We start from the raw sequence: 16,960 nt of genomic DNA on the forward strand, positions 1-16,960 counted from the left end.
TACTATCAAAGGTTAGAGGGGGGCTTTCTCAGAGGGCTTTTTACAGTTTTTCTATTCCCAATTAGCCGTTTAAGTGTACTTATTGAAAGTAGTAATTCTTTCATAGGCCGCCCTTTCTTAGTATTTGACGTTCCTTATATTGCGGTATGAGGCTTCGCAGTAGGTTGCAAACATTCATCACCCATGACTGTCCCCAATTGAGCTCAGAAGCTCAATGTCTATCATGACCTCTCTTTTAGAATGTCCAAGAGCAAGCAAACTATTCCTCCAGGAGAGGGCGCCAACAGACTACTAAAGAGATCATCATTACTCAAAGAAAACCCCAAAAACCAATGCATGATAGGAATAAACAGGTAACTTTCTTTGGAGTGGAAGCGGAGAGATCGCACCAGATGCCAATTCTAGATCTTATCACACCTGTGGTCACTGCAGCAGCAGGTGAATCCACTTTGTCCAAAAGGGATCTATTCCATTCAATTGCAAATGATCTAGATAAGACAGAGAACTGCAGCACGGGGACATAGCCGAGTTGGTCAGGTTGAGTGGTGATGAGTTTGCTATTTGGATGAATAAAGAAAGTCAAAAGTGTGAAAGATAAAAAACAAAAGGAGGAAGTGTGAAAAGTGAATGGGCCAAATTGAGGTGCATATGAAGACGTATGCTTTCTTCCAATTCATTAAATCGGGCTAATATGAATCAGGTGAATTGAGTTCTGCTTTTGGAAACTGGGTTAAGAAGGGGTGCACCGTTCCTGGAGGTACTGCAATACCAGGTCAATGCGTGGAGTGGACAGAGCAAGCTCTTTTTCCATCTCCCTGTTCTAAAAATCCATTTAATATATGGTCCCCAGATAGGGGACGTATCAGATATTAAACTGATAAGAACAGATACTACACTTGATCTTAGCCAAAAGGCCGAGAAGCGATAACCAGAATTGGTTTGGGCCTCGAGTGGCACCCTGGCCTATGCCGGACACATCTTAGGGAGAGAGAGCGAGAGGGAGACAAACCCACGCCTACACAAGACATTTTGTCACCCAAGCCAACCCTTGAAAAGGCTGCTTTGCAGAGCAAAAACAAGAAGAATGGTGCGTTTTGCAGCCGCCGCCCACTGCAATGAATCTGAATAACTCCTCCTTTAGGGCGCAAGCAACTCCCCTCCCCCTTGCAGTCTTTCCAATTCACGATACAAAAAGACGGACAGGACAGGTTGCCTGACTTTCCGTCACTGCCACCCTTTGCCATCCTTACCCGTAGAAAGCCCTTTCATCATCCCCAAACCCTAATCTTTTCCCTTTCCTTCCCAGCCCCCAAACCCTGCCCTCTGTACCTTTCTCACCACCCGCTTCCCTTCTCCTGTCATCCCCCTACCACCCGGGAAAAAAAGAGATTGCCCCCTCCTTCCACTAGCCCACCCTCCCACCCAAAGAACAACTTCTTCTGCGCAGCTTGTTTTCTAGGCAGCAGCGCTATTGTGATGTCATCGGGGGGCATTGTGACAAGCCGCCAGTGTTCCGTCTCTTCATGTTGTGCACAGTTCAAACGGAAAATACATCAACAGGCAGACTACAGAAAAGCTTACTATCAAAGGTTAGAGGGGGGCTTTCTCAGAGGGCTTTTTACAGTTTTTCTATTCCCAATTAGCCGTTTAAGTGTACTTATTGAAAGTAGTAATTCTTTCATAGGCCGCCCTTTCTTAGTATTTGACGTTCCTTATATTGCGGTATGAGGCTTCGCAGTAGGTTGCAAACATTCATCACCCATGACTGTCCCCAATTGAGCTCAGAAGCTCAATGTCTATCATGACCTCTCTTTTAGAATGTCCAAGAGCAAGCAAACTATTCCTCCAGGAGAGGGCGCCAACAGACTACTAAAGAGATCATCATTACTCAAAGAAAACCCCAAAAACCAATGCATGATAGGAATAAACAGGTAACTTTCTTTGGAGTGGAAGCGGAGAGATCGCACCAGATGCCAATTCTAGATCTTATCACACCTGTGGTCACTGCAGCAGCAGGTGAATCCACTTTGTCCAAAAGGGATCTATTCCATTCAATTGCAAATGATCTAGATAAGACAGAGAACTGCAGCACGGGGACATAGCCGAGTTGGTCAGGTTGAGTGGTGATGAGTTTGCTATTTGGATGAATAAAGAAAGTCAAAAGTGTGAAAGATAAAAAACAAAAGGAGGAAGTGTGAAAAGTGAATGGGCCAAATTGAGGTGCATATGAAGACGTATGCTTTCTTCCAATTCATTAAATCGGGCTAATATGAATCAGGTGAATTGAGTTCTGCTTTTGGAAACTGGGTTAAGAAGGGGTGCACCGTTCCTGGAGGTACTGCAATACCAGGTCAATGCGTGGAGTGGACAGAGCAAGCTCTTTTTCCATCTCCCTGTTCTAAAAATCCATTTAATATATGGTCCCCAGATAGGGGACGTATCAGATATTAAACTGATAAGAACAGATACTACACTTGATCTTAGCCAAAAGGCCGAGAAGCGATAACCAGAATTGGTTTGGGCCTCGAGTGGCACCCTGGCCTATGCCGGACACATCTTAGGGAGAGAGAGCGAGAGGGAGACAAACCCACGCCTACACAAGACATTTTGTCACCCAAGCCAACCCTTGAAAAGGCTGCTTTGCAGAGCAAAAACAAGAAGAATGGTGCGTTTTGCAGCCGCCGCCCACTGCAATGAATCTGAATAACTCCTCCTTTAGGGCGCAAGCAACTCCCCTCCCCCTTGCAGTCTTTCCAATTCACGATACAAAAAGACGGACAGGACAGGTTGCCTGACTTTCCGTCACTGCCACCCTTTGCCATCCTTACCCGTAGAAAGCCCTTTCATCATCCCCAAACCCTAATCTTTTCCCTTTCCTTCCCAGCCCCCAAACCCTGCCCTCTGTACCTTTCTCACCACCCGCTTCCCTTCTCCTGTCATCCCCCTACCACCCGGGAAAAAAAGAGATTGCCCCCTCCTTCCACTAGCCCACCCTCCCACCCAAAGAACAACTTCTTCTGCGCAGCTTGTTTTCTAGGCAGCAGCGCTATTGTGATGTCATCGGGGGGCATTGTGACAAGCCGCCAGTGTTCCGTCTCTTCATGTTGTGCACAGTTCAAACGGAAAATACATCAACAGGCAGACTACAGAAAAGCTTACTATCAAAGGTTAGAGGGGGGCTTTCTCAGAGGGCTTTTTACAGTTTTTCTATTCCCAATTAGCCGTTTAAGTGTACTTATTGAAAGTAGTAATTCTTTCATAGGCCGCCCTTTCTTAGTATTTGACGTTCCTTATATTGCGGTATGAGGCTTCGCAGTAGGTTGCAAACATTCATCACCCATGACTGTCCCCAATTGAGCTCAGAAGCTCAATGTCTATCATGACCTCTCTTTTAGAATGTCCAAGAGCAAGCAAACTATTCCTCCAGGAGAGGGCGCCAACAGACTACTAAAGAGATCATCATTACTCAAAGAAAACCCCAAAAACCAATGCATGATAGGAATAAACAGGTAACTTTCTTTGGAGTGGAAGCGGAGAGATCGCACCAGATGCCAATTCTAGATCTTATCACACCTGTGGTCACTGCAGCAGCAGGTGAATCCACTTTGTCCAAAAGGGATCTATTCCATTCAATTGCAAATGATCTAGATAAGACAGAGAACTGCAGCACGGGGACATAGCCGAGTTGGTCAGGTTGAGTGGTGATGAGTTTGCTATTTGGATGAATAAAGAAAGTCAAAAGTGTGAAAGATAAAAAACAAAAGGAGGAAGTGTGAAAAGTGAATGGGCCAAATTGAGGTGCATATGAAGACGTATGCTTTCTTCCAATTCATTAAATCGGGCTAATATGAATCAGGTGAATTGAGTTCTGCTTTTGGAAACTGGGTTAAGAAGGGGTGCACCGTTCCTGGAGGTACTGCAATACCAGGTCAATGCGTGGAGTGGACAGAGCAAGCTCTTTTTCCATCTCCCTGTTCTAAAAATCCATTTAATATATGGTCCCCAGATAGGGGACGTATCAGATATTAAACTGATAAGAACAGATACTACACTTGATCTTAGCCAAAAGGCCGAGAAGCGATAACCAGAATTGGTTTGGGCCTCGAGTGGCACCCTGGCCTATGCCGGACACATCTTAGGGAGAGAGAGCGAGAGGGAGACAAACCCACGCCTACACAAGACATTTTGTCACCCAAGCCAACCCTTGAAAAGGCTGCTTTGCAGAGCAAAAACAAGAAGAATGGTGCGTTTTGCAGCCGCCGCCCACTGCAATGAATCTGAATAACTCCTCCTTTAGGGCACAAGCAACTCCCCTCCCCCTTGCAGTCTTTCCAATTCACGATACAAAAAGACGGACAGGACAGGTTGCCTGACTTTCCGTCACTGCCACCCTTTGCCATCCTTACCCGTAGAAAGCCCTTTCATCATCCCCAAACCCTAATCTTTTCCCTTTCCTTCCCAGCCCCCAAACCCTGCCCTCTGTACCTTTCTCACCACCCGCTTCCCTTCTCCTGTCATCCCCCTACCACCCGGGAAAAAAAGAGATTGCCCCCTCCTTCCACTAGCCCACCCTCCCACCCAAAGAACAACTTCTTCTGCGCAGCTTGTTTTCTAGGCAGCAGCGCTATTGTGATGTCATCGGGGGGCATTGTGACAAGCCGCCAGTGTTCCGTCTCTTCATGTTGTGCACAGTTCAAACGGAAAATACATCAACAGGCAGACTACAGAAAAGCTTACTATCAAAGGTTAGAGGGGGGCTTTCTCAGAGGGCTTTTTACAGTTTTTCTATTCCCAATTAGCCGTTTAAGTGTACTTATTGAAAGTAGTAATTCTTTCATAGGCCGCCCTTTCTTAGTATTTGACGTTCCTTATATTGCGGTATGAGGCTTCGCAGTAGGTTGCAAACATTCATCACCCATGACTGTCCCCAATTGAGCTCAGAAGCTCAATGTCTATCATGACCTCTCTTTTAGAATGTCCAAGAGCAAGCAAACTATTCCTCCAGGAGAGGGCGCCAACAGACTACTAAAGAGATCATCATTACTCAAAGAAAACCCCAAAAACCAATGCATGATAGGAATAAACAGGTAACTTTCTTTGGAGTGGAAGCGGAGAGATCGCACCAGATGCCAATTCTAGATCTTATCACACCTGTGGTCACTGCAGCAGCAGGTGAATCCACTTTGTCCAAAAGGGATCTATTCCATTCAATTGCAAATGATCTAGATAAGACAGAGAACTGCAGCACGGGGACATAGCCGAGTTGGTCAGGTTGAGTGGTGATGAGTTTGCTATTTGGATGAATAAAGAAAGTCAAAAGTGTGAAAGATAAAAAACAAAAGGAGGAAGTGTGAAAAGTGAATGGGCCAAATTGAGGTGCATATGAAGACGTATGCTTTCTTCCAATTCATTAAATCGGGCTAATATGAATCAGGTGAATTGAGTTCTGCTTTTGGAAACTGGGTTAAGAAGGGGTGCACCGTTCCTGGAGGTACTGCAATACCAGGTCAATGCGTGGAGTGGACAGAGCAAGCTCTTTTTCCATCTCCCTGTTCTAAAAATCCATTTAATATATGGTCCCCAGATAGGGGACGTATCAGATATTAAACTGATAAGAACAGATACTACACTTGATCTTAGCCAAAAGGCCGAGAAGCGATAACCAGAATTGGTTTGGGCCTCGAGTGGCACCCTGGCCTATGCCGGACACATCTTAGGGAGAGAGAGCGAGAGGGAGACAAACCCACGCCTACACAAGACATTTTGTCACCCAAGCCAACCCTTGAAAAGGCTGCTTTGCAGAGCAAAAACAAGAAGAATGGTGCGTTTTGCAGCCGCCGCCCACTGCAATGAATCTGAATAACTCCTCCTTTAGGGCGCAAGCAACTCCCCTCCCCCTTGCAGTCTTTCCAATTCACGATACAAAAAGACGGACAGGACAGGTTGCCTGACTTTCCGTCACTGCCACCCTTTGCCATCCTTACCCGTAGAAAGCCCTTTCATCATCCCCAAACCCTAATCTTTTCCCTTTCCTTCCCAGCCCCCAAACCCTGCCCTCTGTACCTTTCTCACCACCCGCTTCCCTTCTCCTGTCATCCCCCTACCACCCGGGAAAAAAAGAGATTGCCCCCTCCTTCCACTAGCCCACCCTCCCACCCAAAGAACAACTTCTTCTGCGCAGCTTGTTTTCTAGGCAGCAGCGCTATTGTGATGTCATCGGGGGGCATTGTGACAAGCCGCCAGTGTTCCGTCTCTTCATGTTGTGCACAGTTCAAACGGAAAATACATCAACAGGCAGACTACAGAAAAGCTTACTATCAAAGGTTAGAGGGGGGCTTTCTCAGAGGGCTTTTTACAGTTTTTCTATTCCCAATTAGCCGTTTAAGTGTACTTATTGAAAGTAGTAATTCTTTCATAGGCCGCCCTTTCTTAGTATTTGACGTTCCTTATATTGCGGTATGAGGCTTCGCAGTAGGTTGCAAACATTCATCACCCATGACTGTCCCCAATTGAGCTCAGAAGCTCAATGTCTATCATGACCTCTCTTTTAGAATGTCCAAGAGCAAGCAAACTATTCCTCCAGGAGAGGGCGCCAACAGACTACTAAAGAGATCATCATTACTCAAAGAAAACCCCAAAAACCAATGCATGATAGGAATAAACAGGTAACTTTCTTTGGAGTGGAAGCGGAGAGATCGCACCAGATGCCAATTCTAGATCTTATCACACCTGTGGTCACTGCAGCAGCAGGTGAATCCACTTTGTCCAAAAGGGATCTATTCCATTCAATTGCAAATGATCTAGATAAGACAGAGAACTGCAGCACGGGGACATAGCCGAGTTGGTCAGGTTGAGTGGTGATGAGTTTGCTATTTGGATGAATAAAGAAAGTCAAAAGTGTGAAAGATAAAAAACAAAAGGAGGAAGTGTGAAAAGTGAATGGGCCAAATTGAGGTGCATATGAAGACGTATGCTTTCTTCCAATTCATTAAATCGGGCTAATATGAATCAGGTGAATTGAGTTCTGCTTTTGGAAACTGGGTTAAGAAGGGGTGCACCGTTCCTGGAGGTACTGCAATACCAGGTCAATGCGTGGAGTGGACAGAGCAAGCTCTTTTTCCATCTCCCTGTTCTAAAAATCCATTTAATATATGGTCCCCAGATAGGGGACGTATCAGATATTAAACTGATAAGAACAGATACTACACTTGATCTTAGCCAAAAGGCCGAGAAGCGATAACCAGAATTGGTTTGGGCCTCGAGTGGCACCCTGGCCTATGCCGGACACATCTTAGGGAGAGAGAGCGAGAGGGAGACAAACCCACGCCTACACAAGACATTTTGTCACCCAAGCCAACCCTTGAAAAGGCTGCTTTGCAGAGCAAAAACAAGAAGAATGGTGCGTTTTGCAGCCGCCGCCCACTGCAATGAATCTGAATAACTCCTCCTTTAGGGCGCAAGCAACTCCCCTCCCCCTTGCAGTCTTTCCAATTCACGATACAAAAAGACGGACAGGACAGGTTGCCTGACTTTCCGTCACTGCCACCCTTTGCCATCCTTACCCGTAGAAAGCCCTTTCATCATCCCCAAACCCTAATCTTTTCCCTTTCCTTCCCAGCCCCCAAACCCTGCCCTCTGTACCTTTCTCACCACCCGCTTCCCTTCTCCTGTCATCCCCCTACCACCCGGGAAAAAAAGAGATTGCCCCCTCCTTCCACTAGCCCACCCTCCCACCCAAAGAACAACTTCTTCTGCGCAGCTTGTTTTCTAGGCAGCAGCGCTATTGTGATGTCATCGGGGGGCATTGTGACAAGCCGCCAGTGTTCCGTCTCTTCATGTTGTGCACAGTTCAAACGGAAAATACATCAACAGGCAGACTACAGAAAAGCTTACTATCAAAGGTTAGAGGGGGGCTTTCTCAGAGGGCTTTTTACAGTTTTTCTATTCCCAATTAGCCGTTTAAGTGTACTTATTGAAAGTAGTAATTCTTTCATAGGCCGCCCTTTCTTAGTATTTGACGTTCCTTATATTGCGGTATGAGGCTTCGCAGTAGGTTGCAAACATTCATCACCCATGACTGTCCCCAATTGAGCTCAGAAGCTCAATGTCTATCATGACCTCTCTTTTAGAATGTCCAAGAGCAAGCAAACTATTCCTCCAGGAGAGGGCGCCAACAGACTACTAAAGAGATCATCATTACTCAAAGAAAACCCCAAAAACCAATGCATGATAGGAATAAACAGGTAACTTTCTTTGGAGTGGAAGCGGAGAGATCGCACCAGATGCCAATTCTAGATCTTATCACACCTGTGGTCACTGCAGCAGCAGGTGAATCCACTTTGTCCAAAAGGGATCTATTCCATTCAATTGCAAATGATCTAGATAAGACAGAGAACTGCAGCACGGGGACATAGCCGAGTTGGTCAGGTTGAGTGGTGATGAGTTTGCTATTTGGATGAATAAAGAAAGTCAAAAGTGTGAAAGATAAAAAACAAAAGGAGGAAGTGTGAAAAGTGAATGGGCCAAATTGAGGTGCATATGAAGACGTATGCTTTCTTCCAATTCATTAAATCGGGCTAATATGAATCAGGTGAATTGAGTTCTGCTTTTGGAAACTGGGTTAAGAAGGGGTGCACCGTTCCTGGAGGTACTGCAATACCAGGTCAATGCGTGGAGTGGACAGAGCAAGCTCTTTTTCCATCTCCCTGTTCTAAAAATCCATTTAATATATGGTCCCCAGATAGGGGACGTATCAGATATTAAACTGATAAGAACAGATACTACACTTGATCTTAGCCAAAAGGCCGAGAAGCGATAACCAGAATTGGTTTGGGCCTCGAGTGGCACCCTGGCCTATGCCGGACACATCTTAGGGAGAGAGAGCGAGAGGGAGACAAACCCACGCCTACACAAGACATTTTGTCACCCAAGCCAACCCTTGAAAAGGCTGCTTTGCAGAGCAAAAACAAGAAGAATGGTGCGTTTTGCAGCCGCCGCCCACTGCAATGAATCTGAATAACTCCTCCTTTAGGGCGCAAGCAACTCCCCTCCCCCTTGCAGTCTTTCCAATTCACGATACAAAAAGACGGACAGGACAGGTTGCCTGACTTTCCGTCACTGCCACCCTTTGCCATCCTTACCCGTAGAAAGCCCTTTCATCATCCCCAAACCCTAATCTTTTCCCTTTCCTTCCCAGCCCCCAAACCCTGCCCTCTGTACCTTTCTCACCACCCGCTTCCCTTCTCCTGTCATCCCCCTACCACCCGGGAAAAAAAGAGATTGCCCCCTCCTTCCACTAGCCCACCCTCCCACCCAAAGAACAACTTCTTCTGCGCAGCTTGTTTTCTAGGCAGCAGCGCTATTGTGATGTCATCGGGGGGCATTGTGACAAGCCGCCAGTGTTCCGTCTCTTCATGTTGTGCACAGTTCAAACGGAAAATACATCAACAGGCAGACTACAGAAAAGCTTACTATCAAAGGTTAGAGGGGGGCTTTCTCAGAGGGCTTTTTACAGTTTTTCTATTCCCAATTAGCCGTTTAAGTGTACTTATTGAAAGTAGTAATTCTTTCATAGGCCGCCCTTTCTTAGTATTTGACGTTCCTTATATTGCGGTATGAGGCTTCGCAGTAGGTTGCAAACATTCATCACCCATGACTGTCCCCAATTGAGCTCAGAAGCTCAATGTCTATCATGACCTCTCTTTTAGAATGTCCAAGAGCAAGCAAACTATTCCTCCAGGAGAGGGCGCCAACAGACTACTAAAGAGATCATCATTACTCAAAGAAAACCCCAAAAACCAATGCATGATAGGAATAAACAGGTAACTTTCTTTGGAGTGGAAGCGGAGAGATCGCACCAGATGCCAATTCTAGATCTTATCACACCTGTGGTCACTGCAGCAGCAGGTGAATCCACTTTGTCCAAAAGGGATCTATTCCATTCAATTGCAAATGATCTAGATAAGACAGAGAACTGCAGCACGGGGACATAGCCGAGTTGGTCAGGTTGAGTGGTGATGAGTTTGCTATTTGGATGAATAAAGAAAGTCAAAAGTGTGAAAGATAAAAAACAAAAGGAGGAAGTGTGAAAAGTGAATGGGCCAAATTGAGGTGCATATGAAGACGTATGCTTTCTTCCAATTCATTAAATCGGGCTAATATGAATCAGGTGAATTGAGTTCTGCTTTTGGAAACTGGGTTAAGAAGGGGTGCACCGTTCCTGGAGGTACTGCAATACCAGGTCAATGCGTGGAGTGGACAGAGCAAGCTCTTTTTCCATCTCCCTGTTCTAAAAATCCATTTAATATATGGTCCCCAGATAGGGGACGTATCAGATATTAAACTGATAAGAACAGATACTACACTTGATCTTAGCCAAAAGGCCGAGAAGCGATAACCAGAATTGGTTTGGGCCTCGAGTGGCACCCTGGCCTATGCCGGACACATCTTAGGGAGAGAGAGCGAGAGGGAGACAAACCCACGCCTACACAAGACATTTTGTCACCCAAGCCAACCCTTGAAAAGGCTGCTTTGCAGAGCAAAAACAAGAAGAATGGTGCGTTTTGCAGCCGCCGCCCACTGCAATGAATCTGAATAACTCCTCCTTTAGGGCGCAAGCAACTCCCCTCCCCCTTGCAGTCTTTCCAATTCACGATACAAAAAGACGGACAGGACAGGTTGCCTGACTTTCCGTCACTGCCACCCTTTGCCATCCTTACCCGTAGAAAGCCCTTTCATCATCCCCAAACCCTAATCTTTTCCCTTTCCTTCCCAGCCCCCAAACCCTGCCCTCTGTACCTTTCTCACCACCCGCTTCCCTTCTCCTGTCATCCCCCTACCACCCGGGAAAAAAAGAGATTGCCCCCTCCTTCCACTAGCCCACCCTCCCACCCAAAGAACAACTTCTTCTGCGCAGCTTGTTTTCTAGGCAGCAGCGCTATTGTGATGTCATCGGGGGGCATTGTGACAAGCCGCCAGTGTTCCGTCTCTTCATGTTGTGCACAGTTCAAACGGAAAATACATCAACAGGCAGACTACAGAAAAGCTTACTATCAAAGGTTAGAGGGGGGCTTTCTCAGAGGGCTTTTTACAGTTTTTCTATTCCCAATTAGCCGTTTAAGTGTACTTATTGAAAGTAGTAATTCTTTCATAGGCCGCCCTTTCTTAGTATTTGACGTTCCTTATATTGCGGTATGAGGCTTCGCAGTAGGTTGCAAACATTCATCACCCATGACTGTCCCCAATTGAGCTCAGAAGCTCAATGTCTATCATGACCTCTCTTTTAGAATGTCCAAGAGCAAGCAAACTATTCCTCCAGGAGAGGGCGCCAACAGACTACTAAAGAGATCATCATTACTCAAAGAAAACCCCAAAAACCAATGCATGATAGGAATAAACAGGTAACTTTCTTTGGAGTGGAAGCGGAGAGATCGCACCAGATGCCAATTCTAGATCTTATCACACCTGTGGTCACTGCAGCAGCAGGTGAATCCACTTTGTCCAAAAGGGATCTATTCCATTCAATTGCAAATGATCTAGATAAGACAGAGAACTGCAGCACGGGGACATAGCCGAGTTGGTCAGGTTGAGTGGTGATGAGTTTGCTATTTGGATGAATAAAGAAAGTCAAAAGTGTGAAAGATAAAAAACAAAAGGAGGAAGTGTGAAAAGTGAATGGGCCAAATTGAGGTGCATATGAAGACGTATGCTTTCTTCCAATTCATTAAATCGGGCTAATATGAATCAGGTGAATTGAGTTCTGCTTTTGGAAACTGGGTTAAGAAGGGGTGCACCGTTCCTGGAGGTACTGCAATACCAGGTCAATGCGTGGAGTGGACAGAGCAAGCTCTTTTTCCATCTCCCTGTTCTAAAAATCCATTTAATATATGGTCCCCAGATAGGGGACGTATCAGATATTAAACTGATAAGAACAGATACTACACTTGATCTTAGCCAAAAGGCCGAGAAGCGATAACCAGAATTGGTTTGGGCCTCGAGTGGCACCCTGGCCTATGCCGGACACATCTTAGGGAGAGAGAGCGAGAGGGAGACAAACCCACGCCTACACAAGACATTTTGTCACCCAAGCCAACCCTTGAAAAGGCTGCTTTGCAGAGCAAAAACAAGAAGAATGGTGCGTTTTGCAGCCGCCGCCCACTGCAATGAATCTGAATAACTCCTCCTTTAGGGCGCAAGCAACTCCCCTCCCCCTTGCAGTCTTTCCAATTCACGATACAAAAAGACGGACAGGACAGGTTGCCTGACTTTCCGTCACTGCCACCCTTTGCCATCCTTACCCGTAGAAAGCCCTTTCATCATCCCCAAACCCTAATCTTTTCCCTTTCCTTCCCAGCCCCCAAACCCTGCCCTCTGTACCTTTCTCACCACCCGCTTCCCTTCTCCTGTCATCCCCCTACCACCCGGGAAAAAAAGAGATTGCCCCCTCCTTCCACTAGCCCACCCTCCCACCCAAAGAACAACTTCTTCTGCGCAGCTTGTTTTCTAGGCAGCAGCGCTATTGTGATGTCATCGGGGGGCATTGTGACAAGCCGCCAGTGTTCCGTCTCTTCATGTTGTGCACAGTTCAAACGGAAAATACATCAACAGGCAGACTACAGAAAAGCTTACTATCAAAGGTTAGAGGGGGGCTTTCTCAGAGGGCTTTTTACAGTTTTTCTATTCCCAATTAGCCGTTTAAGTGTACTTATTGAAAGTAGTAATTCTTTCATAGGCCGCCCTTTCTTAGTATTTGACGTTCCTTATATTGCGGTATGAGGCTTCGCAGTAGGTTGCAAACATTCATCACCCATGACTGTCCCCAATTGAGCTCAGAAGCTCAATGTCTATCATGACCTCTCTTTTAGAATGTCCAAGAGCAAGCAAACTATTCCTCCAGGAGAGGGCGCCAACAGACTACTAAAGAGATCATCATTACTCAAAGAAAACCCCAAAAACCAATGCATGATAGGAATAAACAGGTAACTTTCTTTGGAGTGGAAGCGGAGAGATCGCACCAGATGCCAATTCTAGATCTTATCACACCTGTGGTCACTGCAGCAGCAGGTGAATCCACTTTGTCCAAAAGGGATCTATTCCATTCAATTGCAAATGATCTAGATAAGACAGAGAACTGCAGCACGGGGACATAGCCGAGTTGGTCAGGTTGAGTGGTGATGAGTTTGCTATTTGGATGAATAAAGAAAGTCAAAAGTGTGAAAGATAAAAAACAAAAGGAGGAAGTGTGAAAAGTGAATGGGCCAAATTGAGGTGCATATGAAGACGTATGCTTTCTTCCAATTCATTAAATCGGGCTAATATGAATCAGGTGAATTGAGTTCTGCTTTTGGAAACTGGGTTAAGAAGGGGTGCACCGTTCCTGGAGGTACTGCAATACCAGGTCAATGCGTGGAGTGGACAGAGCAAGCTCTTTTTCCATCTCCCTGTTCTAAAAATCCATTTAATATATGGTCCCCAGATAGGGGACGTATCAGATATTAAACTGATAAGAACAGATACTACACTTGATCTTAGCCAAAAGGCCGAGAAGCGATAACCAGAATTGGTTTGGGCCTCGAGTGGCACCCTGGCCTATGCCGGACACATCTTAGGGAGAGAGAGCGAGAGGGAGACAAACCCACGCCTACACAAGACATTTTGTCACCCAAGCCAACCCTTGAAAAGGCTGCTTTGCAGAGCAAAAACAAGAAGAATGGTGCGTTTTGCAGCCGCCGCCCACTGCAATGAATCTGAATAACTCCTCCTTTAGGGCACAAGCAACTCCCCTCCCCCTTGCAGTCTTTCCAATTCACGATACAAAAAGACGGACAGGACAGGTTGCCTGACTTTCCGTCACTGCCACCCTTTGCCATCCTTACCCGTAGAAAGCCCTTTCATCATCCCCAAACCCTAATCTTTTCCCTTTCCTTCCCAGCCCCCAAACCCTGCCCTCTGTACCTTTCTCACCACCCGCTTCCCTTCTCCTGTCATCCCCCTACCACCCGGGAAAAAAAGAGATTGCCCCCTCCTTCCACTAGCCCACCCTCCCACCCAAAGAACAACTTCTTCTGCGCAGCTTGTTTTCTAGGCAGCAGCGCTATTGTGATGTCATCGGGGGGCATTGTGACAAGCCGCCAGTGTTCCGTCTCTTCATGTTGTGCACAGTTCAAACGGAAAATACATCAACAGGCAGACTACAGAAAAGCTTACTATCAAAGGTTAGAGGGGGGCTTTCTCAGAGGGCTTTTTACAGTTTTTCTATTCCCAATTAGCCGTTTAAGTGTACTTATTGAAAGTAGTAATTCTTTCATAGGCCGCCCTTTCTTAGTATTTGACGTTCCTTATATTGCGGTATGAGGCTTCGCAGTAGGTTGCAAACATTCATCACCCATGACTGTCCCCAATTGAGCTCAGAAGCTCAATGTCTATCATGACCTCTCTTTTAGAATGTCCAAGAGCAAGCAAACTATTCCTCCAGGAGAGGGCGCCAACAGACTACTAAAGAGATCATCATTACTCAAAGAAAACCCCAAAAACCAATGCATGATAGGAATAAACAGGTAACTTTCTTTGGAGTGGAAGCGGAGAGATCGCACCAGATGCCAATTCTAGATCTTATCACACCTGTGGTCACTGCAGCAGCAGGTGAATCCACTTTGTCCAAAAGGGATCTATTCCATTCAATTGCAAATGATCTAGATAAGACAGAGAACTGCAGCACGGGGACATAGCCGAGTTGGTCAGGTTGAGTGGTGATGAGTTTGCTATTTGGATGAATAAAGAAAGTCAAAAGTGTGAAAGATAAAAAACAAAAGGAGGAAGTGTGAAAAGTGAATGGGCCAAATTGAGGTGCATATGAAGACGTATGCTTTCTTCCAATTCATTAAATCGGGCTAATATGAATCAGGTGAATTGAGTTCTGCTTTTGGAAACTGGGTTAAGAAGGGGTGCACCGTTCCTGGAGGTACTGCAATACCAGGTCAATGCGTGGAGTGGACAGAGCAAGCTCTTTTTCCATCTCCCTGTTCTAAAAATCCATTTAATATATGGTCCCCAGATAGGGGACGTATCAGATATTAAACTGATAAGAACAGATACTACACTTGATCTTAGCCAAAAGGCCGAGAAGCGATAACCAGAATTGGTTTGGGCCTCGAGTGGCACCCTGGCCTATGCCGGACACATCTTAGGGAGAGAGAGCGAGAGGGAGACAAACCCACGCCTACACAAGACATTTTGTCACCCAAGCCAACCCTTGAAAAGGCTGCTTTGCAGAGCAAAAACAAGAAGAATGGTGCGTTTTGCAGCCGCCGCCCACTGCAATGAATCTGAATAACTCCTCCTTTAGGGCGCAAGCAACTCCCCTCCCCCTTGCAGTCTTTCCAATTCACGATACAAAAAGACGGACAGGACAGGTTGCCTGACTTTCCGTCACTGCCACCCTTTGCCATCCTTACCCGTAGAAAGCCCTTTCATCATCCCCAAACCCTAATCTTTTCCCTTTCCTTCCCAGCCCCCAAACCCTGCCCTCTGTACCTTTCTCACCACCCGCTTCCCTTCTCCTGTCATCCCCCTACCACCCGGGAAAAAAAGAGATTGCCCCCTCCTTCCACTAGCCCACCCTCCCACCCAAAGAACAACTTCTTCTGCGCAGCTTGTTTTCTAGGCAGCAGCGCTATTGTGATGTCATCGGGGGGCATTGTGACAAGCCGCCAGTGTTCCGTCTCTTCATGTTGTGCACAGTTCAAACGGAAAATACATCAACAGGCAGACTACAGAAAAGCTTACTATCAAAGGTTAGAGGGGGGCTTTCTCAGAGGGCTTTTTACAGTTTTTCTATTCCCAATTAGCCGTTTAAGTGTACTTATTGAAAGTAGTAATTCTTTCATAGGCCGCCCTTTCTTAGTATTTGACGTTCCTTATATTGCGGTATGAGGCTTCGCAGTAGGTTGCAAACATTCATCACCCATGACTGTCCCCAATTGAGCTCAGAAGCTCAATGTCTATCATGACCTCTCTTTTAGAATGTCCAAGAGCAAGCAAACTATTCCTCCAGGAGAGGGCGCCAACAGACTACTAAAGAGATCATCATTACTCAAAGAAAACCCCAAAAACCAATGCATGATAGGAATAAACAGGTAACTTTCTTTGGAGTGGAAGCGGAGAGATCGCACCAGATGCCAATTCTAGATCTTATCACACCTGTGGTCACTGCAGCAGCAGGTGAATCCACTTTGTCCAAAAGGGATCTATTCCATTCAATTGCAAATGATCTAGATAAGACAGAGAACTGCAGCACGGGGACATAGCCGAGTTGGTCAGGTTGAGTGGTGATGAGTTTGCTATTTGGATGAATAAAGAAAGTCAAAAGTGTGAAAGATAAAAAACAAAAGGAGGAAGTGTGAAAAGTGAATGGGCCAAATTGAGGTGCATATGAAGACGTATGCTTTCTTCCAATTCATTAAATCGGGCTAATATGAATCAGGTGAATTGAGTTCTGCTTTTGGAAACTGGGTTAAGAAGGGGTGCACCGTTCCTGGAGGTACTGCAATACCAGGTCAATGCGTGGAGTGGACAGAGCAAGCTCTTTTTCCATCTCCCTGTTCTAAAAATCCATTTAATATATGGTCCCCAGATAGGGGACGTATCAGATATTAAACTGATAAGAACAGATACTACACTTGATCTTAGCCAAAAGGCCGAGAAGCGATAACCAGAATTGGTTTGGGCCTCGAGTGGCACCCTGGCCTATGCCGGACACATCTTAGGGAGAGAGAGCGAGAGGGAGACAAACCCACGCCTACACAAGACATTTTGTCACCCAAGCCAACCCTTGAAAAGGCTGCTTTGCAGAGCAAAAACAAGAAGAATGGTGCGTTTTGCAGCCGCCGCCCACTGCAATGAATCTGAATAACTCCTCCTTTAGGGCGCAAGCAACTCCCCTCCCCCTTGCAGTCTTTCCAAT

General features: G+C 46.1%; 11 non-coding genes across 11 annotated transcripts; all 11 read right to left on the reverse strand.

The window, feature by feature from the left end:
* Positions 1 to 735: 735 nt before the first annotated feature.
* On the reverse strand, positions 736 to 926 carry LOC142254034 (U2 spliceosomal RNA). Its single transcript, XR_012727057.1, has one exon. It is a non-coding gene; the product is annotated as a U2 spliceosomal RNA (small nuclear RNA).
* Positions 927 to 2,313: 1,387 nt separating this feature from the next.
* On the reverse strand, positions 2,314 to 2,504 carry LOC142254035 (U2 spliceosomal RNA). The gene has a single exon (XR_012727058.1). It is a non-coding gene; the product is annotated as a U2 spliceosomal RNA (small nuclear RNA).
* A 1,387-nt stretch (positions 2,505 to 3,891) lies between these two features.
* Positions 3,892 to 4,082, reverse strand: LOC142254036 (U2 spliceosomal RNA). Its single transcript, XR_012727059.1, has one exon. It is a non-coding gene; the product is annotated as a U2 spliceosomal RNA (small nuclear RNA).
* A 1,387-nt stretch (positions 4,083 to 5,469) lies between these two features.
* Positions 5,470 to 5,660, reverse strand: LOC142254037 (U2 spliceosomal RNA). The gene has a single exon (XR_012727060.1). It is a non-coding gene; the product is annotated as a U2 spliceosomal RNA (small nuclear RNA).
* A 1,387-nt stretch (positions 5,661 to 7,047) lies between these two features.
* Positions 7,048 to 7,238, reverse strand: LOC142254038 (U2 spliceosomal RNA). The gene has a single exon (XR_012727061.1). It is a non-coding gene; the product is annotated as a U2 spliceosomal RNA (small nuclear RNA).
* Positions 7,239 to 8,625: 1,387 nt separating this feature from the next.
* LOC142254039 (U2 spliceosomal RNA) lies at positions 8,626 to 8,816 on the reverse strand. Its single transcript, XR_012727062.1, has one exon. It is a non-coding gene; the product is annotated as a U2 spliceosomal RNA (small nuclear RNA).
* A 1,387-nt stretch (positions 8,817 to 10,203) lies between these two features.
* On the reverse strand, positions 10,204 to 10,394 carry LOC142254040 (U2 spliceosomal RNA). The gene has a single exon (XR_012727063.1). It is a non-coding gene; the product is annotated as a U2 spliceosomal RNA (small nuclear RNA).
* A 1,387-nt stretch (positions 10,395 to 11,781) lies between these two features.
* LOC142254041 (U2 spliceosomal RNA) lies at positions 11,782 to 11,972 on the reverse strand. The gene has a single exon (XR_012727064.1). It is a non-coding gene; the product is annotated as a U2 spliceosomal RNA (small nuclear RNA).
* Positions 11,973 to 13,359: 1,387 nt separating this feature from the next.
* On the reverse strand, positions 13,360 to 13,550 carry LOC142254043 (U2 spliceosomal RNA). The gene has a single exon (XR_012727066.1). It is a non-coding gene; the product is annotated as a U2 spliceosomal RNA (small nuclear RNA).
* Positions 13,551 to 14,937: 1,387 nt separating this feature from the next.
* Positions 14,938 to 15,128, reverse strand: LOC142254044 (U2 spliceosomal RNA). Its single transcript, XR_012727067.1, has one exon. It is a non-coding gene; the product is annotated as a U2 spliceosomal RNA (small nuclear RNA).
* Positions 15,129 to 16,515: 1,387 nt separating this feature from the next.
* Positions 16,516 to 16,706, reverse strand: LOC142254045 (U2 spliceosomal RNA). The gene has a single exon (XR_012727068.1). It is a non-coding gene; the product is annotated as a U2 spliceosomal RNA (small nuclear RNA).
* Positions 16,707 to 16,960: the final 254 nt, after the last annotated feature.

This window comes from Anomaloglossus baeobatrachus, chromosome 9 (genome assembly GCF_048569485.1).
Source record: "Anomaloglossus baeobatrachus isolate aAnoBae1 chromosome 9, aAnoBae1.hap1, whole genome shotgun sequence".
Taxonomy (NCBI): Eukaryota; Metazoa; Chordata; class Amphibia; order Anura; family Aromobatidae; genus Anomaloglossus; species Anomaloglossus baeobatrachus.